Raw genomic sequence first — 10,278 nt, 5'->3', positions numbered from 1 at the left:
TCGGAAAAAAAATCAGCAGAACCAGGGGGTCACGATTTGAAGGTCCAGGGATGAAGACTCAGGACCAATGTCAGGAAGTAGTTCTTCACGGAGAGAGTGGTGGATGCCTGGAATGCCCTTCCAGAGGAAATGGTGAAGACCAGAACTGTGAAGGACTTCAAAGGGGCGTGGGATAAACACTGTGGATCCATAAAGTCTAGAGGATGTAAATGAAGAGTGGGTGGCTCGCGGGAATGATGGCTACTGCCTGGAGATCATACCCTTATTCAATAAACATACACAGGTTAATGCGACTCCAACATTGCTCTAAGCTTCAACTGCATGAGGAAATGTGGAAAAAAGGATTTGCATGTTACTTCACACATATCCAGCATAGCTCTCTGCTTCAATGGCAGGGGAGAAAGACTGTTACTTCACGCATATCCAGCATAGCTCTCTGCTTCAACGGCAGGGGAGAAAGACTGTTACTTCACGCATATCCAGCATAGCTCTCTGCTTCAACAGCAGGGGAGAAAGTCTGATACTTCACGCATATCCAGCATAGCTCTCTGCTTCAATGGCAGGGGAGAAAGACTGTTACTTCACGCATATCCAGCATAGCTCTCTGCTTCAACGGCAGGGGAGAAAGTCTGATTCTTCACGCATATCCAGCATAGCTCTCTGCTTCAACGGCAGGGGGAATGGATCTATATACAGACAACAACCAACAAGGACTGAATTACATAGTCTGGGCAAACAAATAAGGATGGGTGTAGCTTGCTTATTGCGGCGGTTACTACCCCCTAACTAAGGCCTGGATTTATCAAAATGCGGTAAGTACCGCATGCGATAGCAAAAGGGGTGTGTTTTATGCTAATATAGTATTTATCACAATTTGTGCTAATTACCTGTGCGAAGAGCTAAGTTAGTGCAAATTGTGATACCATTTCAGATTCTGCGATAAGTGCCAGACCTGTTGTATTTCCTGTGTTCAACCACTGGGGGACCACAGGGGGGACCATTTGTAATGCTCCCAGACACACATATATGAGAGAGAGAGAGAGAGAGAGAGACTGGCCATAATATCATGGCCCATAGGCAGGTATTTGTATCCCATGAGGGGCCCCAGGTCAGGCTCAGCTTTAGGACACACAACACAGAATTATCTTTTATTAAACAAAGTTGAGAAGCCACCAGAGGTGGCAGTAGTGAGTAGAGATGAAGCCCGGCTGGTCTTGTAGTCCCTCAGGACACTGGAACAGCGATCCCTCAATAGCTGTGCTGTAGTGGAGAGAAACTGAGATAGTGAGTACAGTGGGGCATACACAGGGTTCTGGTATAGAGCTTCGTTGGTAGATTACTCACACAGTGGTTTCTCCCGGAAGGTAACACAGAAGCTGGAATAGAGGCAGGCCCTCGAGGAGCGAGTACCTGGTTCCAGGGAACAGCTCTGAGAGAGTATAGATGGTAACTCACTGATGGTGTAGGCAGCGGTTTCTTCCAAGCTGATGTGAGCTCAGGCAGCGAGTCTGGGAACATGGGCCCTCGAGGAGCAAGTACCGGTTCCAGACAGCGACCTGAAAGAAAAGAGAGAGGCCCCCGAGGAGCGGGTACCCCGATAGAGTAAGTCCAATTAAGGAGAGGCAGAAAGCTAGGTACGGAGAGTGAATCCCATCCCTAAGGAGTCCCTTCACCTCTTGTTAACTCGATTAGCTAGCAAATAGATTAGGCTTTTGTATCTGGGATGCATGACGTCATCATAGGGGGACGCCCCTGAGGTTCACACCAAAGAAAGAATAAGAAGCAGTGCCACGAGGCACGCGTGCCCTATGGCAGCTGAACAGCATGGCGGGATGCATCGCCCAAGCTGGACCAGGGATGCCGGAGAGGATGGCAGGCAGACGCCGTGGCAGCCAGACATCCATAAACCGCGGGAGGAGTCGCCAAAGAGGTAAGGAGGGCGGAGTAGAGACATCGGGCAGCGACAGTCGTAACAACCCCTCCTCAGTCTCACCGTTTTTAAAGGATTTAATTTGCGATACTGTCCGAACACACTTATTATTAGTAATATGACCCTTTTCTAACTTCAGAGGGATAGTTGTGTTAATCTGGTGTAGCCAGGGCCGTTGCAAGGGTGTTAGGCACCCTAGGCAAATCTGTCTTGTGCCCATCTCCTCCCCCCCATGCTGGCCCTGGCCCCAACCTCATTTACTGAGACACCGCTTATAGCCTGATGAGTGTTTGCTTTTCTCGGCCGCAAGCAGGATGGGCATTGCTTGCAGCCAGCCGATTCTGTGCTTCTCTGGGCTGCGAGCAGGATGGGTGCTGCTCGCGGCCTGCTGAGTCTCTACTCCTCTCGTCCACAAGCACGATAGGCTCCACTCGCGGCCCCACATGGCTGCTCTTCATCGCCCCCTAATGGTTGGCGCCCAAGCGACCTTCTAGTTTGCCTAATGGGACATACCATCCCTGGGTGTAGCAAAAAAGACAGGCGACAAGTGGCATTTTATAGGCTAATTTATTAAAGTATGAGCTTTCAAGGACAGAGTGCATGAAAAGTGATGTACAAGAGATGAGTAATATATTGAACAGAGAGAAGGCATTAGATTAGGCAGGACATGTTGTGGAGACAGTGTTAATAGCATTTACTGACAACTGAGGTAAGTGTGAAAAGACACAATGATCAGAAGACAGATAAGATCATAGATAGTTGTAGTGAGTCATTAAGCAATTGTCTCTATTCAGACCTTGGGTGATAAGTTTTTTAACGAGTTCCAATTCAGTAGTTTCATGCTAGAGTGATCTTTTGAATTTTCTCTGTAGTATGGCAACCTTAAGGTCAGATAGAGAATGTCCTGGAAGGTTGAAATGTTCTCCTCTGGGTTTCTGAATGTTGCCATTTCTAATGTCAGAGTTATGTCCATTTATTCTATTCCTTATAGATTGACTTGTTTGTCCTGTGTAGACAGCAGAGGGACATTGCTGGCAGGTGATGGCATATATTACATTGGAAGAGGTGCAGGTGAATGAGCCCCGGATGTTGTAGTTGATGTTGTTGGGTCCTGTGATGGTGATGGAGCTGTCTGCTTAAGAGCTATTCTAATGTACCACTTAAGCAGTCTTCAACTTGCTTTGCCAGAGCTGGTCAACTTTAGGGTTGATGTCCTGCCTAGTAAGAGTTTGTAATAGGACGAGAGAGAAGGCATATTATACATCTACTTACACAGCTCCAGTTCTTGACTTTGAGTAGCTGTACCAAAATAAACCTGCATGCATTTTTATTACAAAGATATGCATGAAAGCAGGGCTGTCCTTGGAGAGGGGAGGATTCAATAGGGTTGACTGCCCTGGGACCCGCACTTTAGAGGACTCTATACTGTCAGCTTGGAGTAGGGTGGCCAGCTTTTCCATGGAACATAACTGGACACTCCACTAAACTTTGGGAGGGAAGGCGACATTGGGGGGGGGGGGGGGGGTAAGGTTACAAACTACTGTCAGTTATCGATCCACTCATTACTTGGCTTTCAAGCACCCCTCTCAATATACTTTATTTTATTAAATGTTATTTCAACTATCCTCATAAACACATTAGCCTCTCTCATGCAGTTTTGATCTCTTTTACAACTAAAACCTAATACACAGTCCACACCCACCTCCATACTTCCCCATAAACCCACAGCCTGCTCTCTTGTACACATACACTCCCAAATGCACAACCTCCTCTCATACACACTGCCTCCTCTGTCAGCACACACACACAGACACACACACAGACACACACACATCCTCTTCTCTCATACACACTGCCTCCTTTGTCAGACACACACACAGACACACATATCCAATTCTCTCATAGACACATGCACACTCCCAAACATACAGCCTCCTGTCTCAGACACACTGCCTCCTCTGTCAGACACACACATCCTTTTCTCTCATACACGCATGCACACTCCCAAACGCACAACCTCCTGTCTCAGACACACTGCCTCCTCTGTCAGACACACATATCCTTTTCTTTCATACACACATGCACACTCCCAAACACACAACCTCCTGTCTCAGACACACAAATCCTTTTCTCTCATACATACATGCACACTCCCAAACACACAGCCTCCTGTCTCAGACACAGGTGGTTCGCTCTCCCTTTTCTTAAAATCTTCCCAGACTGTGTTTCCCTTGTGCCACCTATCTCTCAATATACTCACCTCCTCTGTGCACTCCTCTCTTGTGCCGCCCTCCTGTCTCTAGTCCCCTCCCTCCCCATGCTCATGTCTTTCTCTCCCTCCTTCTTCCCTCTCCTCCCCAGTACCTACCTTCCTCTTTATCTGTCTTATTTCCTCCTGTATCTCCCTGTCTCCTTTGTGCCTCTTCTTTCTCTTTTTTCTCACTTTATTGAAGGAGTTAATAAACATGTAGATAAAGGTGAACTGGTAGATGTAGTGTATTTGTATTTTCAGAAGGCATTTGACAAAGTTCCTCATGAAAGGCTTCTAAGAAAAGTAAAAAGTCATGGGATAGGTAGTGATGTCCTTTCATGGATTGCAAACTGGCTAAAAGACAGGAAATAGAGAGTAGGATTAAATGGACAATTTTCTTAGTGGAGGGGTGTGGCCAGTGGAGTGCCTCAGGGATCTGTATTGGGACCCGTGCTTTTCAATATATTTATTTTTTTTTGTCAAAATACTTTTTATTAACAGGAGGGCGGTAACATCGCCCAATCAATTAAAGTACCATACAAAACAGGTAAACTGCAACAACAGTAAGAACAGCGTTGAGCCAGAGCTACCATCCAAGAAAGAGATCTAGGTGTCATAGTGGATAACATTGAAATCGTCAGTTCAGTGTGCTGCGGCAGTCAAAAAAGCAAACAGAATGTTGGGAATTATTAGAAAGGGAATGGTGAATAAAACGGAAAATGTCATAATGCCTGTGTATCGCTCCATGGTGAGACCACACCTTGAATACTGTATACAATTCTGGTTGCCGCATCTCAAAAAAGATATAGTTGCGATGGAGAAGGTACAGAGAAGGGCAACCAAAATGATAAAGGGATGGAACAGCTCCCCTATGAGGAAAGACTAATGAGGTTAGGACTGTTCAGCTTGGACAAGAGATGGCTAAGGGGGGATATGATAGAGGTGTTTAAAATCATGAGAGGTCTAGAACGGGTAAATGTGACTCGGTTATTTACTATTTTGGATAATAGAAGGACTAGGGGGCACTCCATGAAGTTAGCATGTGGCATATTTAAAACTAATCGGAGAAGTTCTTTTTCACTCGACGCATAATTAAACTCTGGAATTTGTTGCCAGGGGATGTGGTTAGTGCAGTTAATGTAGCTGGGTTTAAAAAAGGATTGGATAAGTTCTTGGAGGAAAAGTCCATTACCTGCTATTAATTGACTTAGAAAATAGCCACTGCTATTACTAGCATCAGTAGCATGGGATTAGTTTTTGGGTTCTTGCCAGGTTCTTATGACCTGGATTGGCCACTGTTCGAAACAGGATGCTGGGCTTGATGGGCCCTTGGTCTGACCCAGTATGGCATGTTCTTATGTTCTTAGGATGTCAAGAAAGTATTTTGCCGACTCTGTGTACACCGTCTCTACGCCAAACTATCCAAGTGCGAATTTCATAAAGACTGGACAGAGATCTGATCAAAGACATACAAAAGGTGGGAAAGAAGGGAGAAGGGTTGTTCATTGGAGAGTTTAATCTACCGGAATGTGGACTGGAATATCCCTTCTACGGAATCTATGAGAAGTAGAGAGATAGTGGATGCCTTTCAAGGCACTCTGTTCAAAGAAATGGTAGTGGGGCCCATGAGGGAGGGAGTGATGCTTAACTTAGTACTTGCTAACGATGCCCACCTAAGCACCAGAGATCATCAGACAGTATGGTTTGATATTGCGAATATGATAGAGAGAAGTTTCATGAAGACATGAGTTTTGAATTTCAAAAATACAGATTTTGTCAAAATGGGAATGTACCTGGAGGAATACTTAGAAGACTGGGAGAAAATGGATGAGGTGGAACAACAGTGGGCCAAATTAAAAGGAACTATTACAAAAGCAACAAATCTAAAGTATATGTTAGAAATGTAAGCAAAAGCAAGAAGAAAAAGAAACCAATTTGTTTCTCAAAGGAGATGGCTGAAAAAATAAAAGGCAAAAAGAACAGCGTTCAAGAAGTATAAAGGATCCCAAAAAGAGGAACACAGGGAAGAATACTTGGTGAAACTGAGGGAGATGAAAAAAGAAATCAGGAAAGCAAAAGATCAAGCAGAAGAAAGGATTGCAAAAGAGGTAAAGCGAAGTGACAAAACAATTTTCAGATATATCAGAGAAAGACGGAAGGCCCCAAATGGTATAATGAAATTGAAAGGTGACAAAGAGCAATGTGTAGAGAGAGATGAAATGGATGAAATATTAAACAAATACTTCAATTTGATGTTCACTAAAGAAGACGCTGGATAAGGAAGGTTGCTCGTTGACAAGACCGTAGATGGAGGTGGAGTAGATGAAACTCCGTTTACATAAGAGAATGTATGGGAGGAGCTATGAAAACTGAAAGTGGACAAGGCCATGGGGCCGGATGAGGTACATCGCAGGATACTGAGGAGCTCAGAGATGTGCTGGCTTATCCACTGAAAGATCTTTTCAATAGATCTCTAAAAACGGGAGTGGTGCTGCGAGATTGGATAAGAGCAGTTGTGGTCCTACTTCACAAGGGTGGTTGCAGAGAGGAAGCTGGAAACCACAGGCTGGTTAGCCTCACCTCGGTGACTGGAAAATTAATGGAGACTCTGCTGAAGCAAGCAACAGTGAATTATCTACAATCTGGTGGGTTGCTGGATCTGAGGCAGCAGCATGGATTCACCAGGGAAAAGTCCTGTCAGACAAACCTGATTGATTTTTTTGATTGGGTAACTAGAGAATTGGAAAAACGCTTGATGTGATTTATTTGGATTTCAGCAAACCTTTTGATATGGTCCCACATAGGAGGCTTGTGAATAAAATGAGAAGCTTGGGAATGGGTGCCAAGGTAGTGGAGTGGATTACAAATTGGTTAACTGACAAGGGACAGCGTGTAATGGTAAATGGAATCTATTCTGAAGAGAGAATGATATTAAGTAGAGTGCCCCAGGGATCAGTTTTGGGATTAGTTCTTGAGGAAGGGATAGAAGGTAAAGTTTGTCTATTTGCAGCTGATACTAAGATCTGCAACAGAGTGGACATGCCTAAAGGAGTAGAGAGAATGAAAAGTGATTTAAGAACGCTTGAAGATTGGTTGAAGATTTGGCAGCTGGGATTCAATGTCAAGAAGTACAAAGTCATGCTTCTGGGGTGCAATAATCCAAAAGAGCTTAGTGTTGTGGGCGGTGAAAGACTAATGTGCACCGATTGGGAGCGGTACCTTAGCGTGATAATGTCTGGTGATCTGAAGGCGGCAAAGACGATAGCAAAAGCCAGAAGAATGCTGTGCTGAATAGAGAGGAATAAGCAACAAGAAAAAGGAGGCAATGATGCCCTTGTACAGGTTTTTTGTGAGGCCTCGCATGGAGTACCGTGTTCAGTTCTGGAGCCTGTATCTCAAAAAGGATAGACACAGGATGGAAACAGTCCAGAGAAGGGTGACCAAAATGGTGTGGGGTCTGTATCAGAAGGAAAGGCTGAAGGATCTGAATATGTATATCCTGGAAGAGAGGAGGTGCAGGGGAGATATGACACAGACCTTCAGAACGTGAAAGGCTTTAATGATGCATGAACTTCAAACCTTTTTCATTGGAAAGGAAGCAGTAGAACTAGGGGGTCACAACATTAAATTCCAGAGGGGATAACTAAGATCCAACATCAGGAAATACTTTTTTACAAAGAGGGTGGTGGATGCCCTTCTAGAGGAGATGAAAACAATAAACAAATTCATCCCTGTGGATCCCTAAAGGTTAGAGGTTGCAAATGTTGAAAAGGGTGCATGGGGTACAGTTACACCCCTTAATCAGAAGGCATAGGATTACTGCCATTAACTGATTAACCTTGATGCTTTTAGTGATTTGCAACATCACCCTCCATTTCAACGGTGGCAAGGGAAGGGGGGAGAAAGGGGAATTGAATTCAGGTGACAGCCAACGCTGGACACTGACTTTTACGGTGTGGGGTACTGATACGCAGACATCAGGGAAAAAGCACAAGACTGCTTCTACAGCCAAGACCAAAAGCAAAGCATGTCAAGCAGCATGTCTGATTGTAAATATTACTACCCTTAACATTAGGCTTTGGGGTAGCCAGTACAGAGCGGCAGTTACTACTACCTTAGGAAACTTGCTGGGTACACTGGATGGACCATTTGGCCTTTTCTGCCATTGTTACGATGTTAATATGATCACCGCTGGAGAGTGGGAAGAACCAGCGTGGCAGCAACAGGAGGGGTGCCTCTGGAGGTCCAGGAGAGGGGAAGTAGTGGCGGCAGTGGAAGGGGCGACTTTGGAAGTTCGGGGCAGAGTATGGGGGCAGGAAATTTGCCATCTCCCAAATTTTGCCGCCCTAGGCCCAGACCCAGTAGGCCTGTGCATAAATCCAGGCCTAGTTGCTGGTGTGTGTTGTCCTTCTCACTGATAGTTCTCTGTGGAGGTGGTCTTTCATATAACAGGTGACAGTGCAGCTCTCTGGCTCATAGATGCTCACAAACACCGGAACCCTGGCTAACTAGTATATTCTTGAGCAACAGCCTGTCTCTGCCTCATATGCACTGTCCGTTCTGCACACTCAGGGCCAGAGTTTGTAACCTACGCGCGGGTGTAGATTTGTGCGTGCAACCCGGTGCGCACAAATCCACGCCCGATTTTATAACATACGCGCGTATATCACGCGTGTAACCCTTTTAAAATCCTCCCCTCACTGTATAATTTTAAAAAGTTCAGTGTGCAGAAGATGCCCTGTTGCATAGAAAGTTTTCTGGTTTATACCCATACAGGCCCGCCGCAATATGTTCTAGGAAGATAGTTTCCTTCACATGAAAGGAAACAACAAGAAAGCAGATTGGGAAACTTCACAAGCAGGGCCAGATTTTGGGGTGGGTGCTAATAACGGGGGGGGGGGGGGGGGGGGGGGAGGTGTCTTGGGCAGCACCAGTATCACCCCTTATGCGGCAGCATGGCTGCAGTGGATACCAACCCTGCCGCAACTGGAAAAAGGCCCGATGACAAGTTTTCCAGACCCCCCACAACAAACAAACTCTACTACTTGAGACACAGTCTACTCCACAATTGGATATGCCCTGGTGCAATTGACTTGATGTTGCAACTCTTGTCCCTACTCCAACAGCACTTTGCAAACTCCACCTTGCTGCTTCCGCTCCCCTACAACTCCCTGCAGCAACGTAGACTCTCTTTGCTGTTGCTTGTCCCCCACACCTCTCTGCTGCTCTTACAAGATGTCTTCCTGCTACTGCAGTTCCTCTACCTGTCCCCAGAGCTCTCTTCAGCTCCTCCTACTGCTGCTGCTCCTGTAACTGCCCTGCATCTCTTCCAAGGTTCTCCCCTGCTGCTGCCTTAGCCCCTGTTTCGGATCCCCACAGATATCTGTAGATCTTCCAGGTTTCCCCTGGTGCAGCTGCTTTTGTACCTGTCTTTCAAGCTTTCTACAGTCCCCCAGGCTCATTTCTCCTGCTGTAAACCTGTGCTTCAGATGCCCCGTCACTAGATGTTCAGGTTGCCTAGTAACCCTATATGCAAAATAATGGACCATGAGTTCCACCGCCAACCTCTGTGATTGGCTGAGCTGTTAACTCTTTCCAGTCAGTTTAACGCAAACTATTCTCTTACTCCCTCTTCTTACCAAAATTAGAATGTTCCCGCACAGTCCTTTAGAATAAGCAGACAGAGTCCATAAATAATTTGGTTTGATATCCCTAATGAATATTGATAAGATGCACCAGGGGAACTGAAGTGAAAGCGAGAGTGAGGTTTACTCCTGGGGGAATTCTGCGTAAAAAAATTTAAAATTCTGCGCACAAAAACTTAAAATTCTGCAAAATTCTGCAAACTTTATTTTGGTCAAAATAACACAATTTACATGACAGTCTTTAAGTAATTACATTTTAAATTAATACAGAAAAAAGTTATTTCTTAGAGATGCAGAATTTTAAATATTTTGAGCAGAATTTCCCTAGAAAGTCACTGTAAGAGTGTCCCTTCCACTCACTGTCCCTACTCCCCTGGCCACTTTGCCCTTACAGGCCCCCAACTCCTCTACCTGCCAGTATCCAGCTCCTCAGGCAGGCTCCCATTCACGCA

At 45.4% G+C, this 10,278-nt stretch overlaps 1 long non-coding RNA gene across 1 annotated transcript; it reads right to left on the bottom strand.

The window, feature by feature from the left end:
- Positions 1–2,501: 2,501 nt before the first annotated feature.
- LOC115086260 lies at positions 2,502–9,670 on the bottom strand. The gene is made up of 3 exons (XR_003855191.1): positions 9,608–9,670; positions 4,299–4,372; positions 2,502–3,148 (listed from the first exon to the last, which is right to left on the bottom strand). It is a non-coding gene; the product is annotated as an uncharacterized LOC115086260 (long non-coding RNA).
- Positions 9,671–10,278: the final 608 nt, after the last annotated feature.

This window comes from Rhinatrema bivittatum, chromosome 2, assembly GCF_901001135.1.
Source record: "Rhinatrema bivittatum chromosome 2, aRhiBiv1.1, whole genome shotgun sequence".
NCBI lineage: Eukaryota > Metazoa > Chordata > Amphibia > Gymnophiona > Rhinatrematidae > Rhinatrema > Rhinatrema bivittatum.
This window is presented reverse-complemented; position numbering and strand designations above follow the sequence as displayed.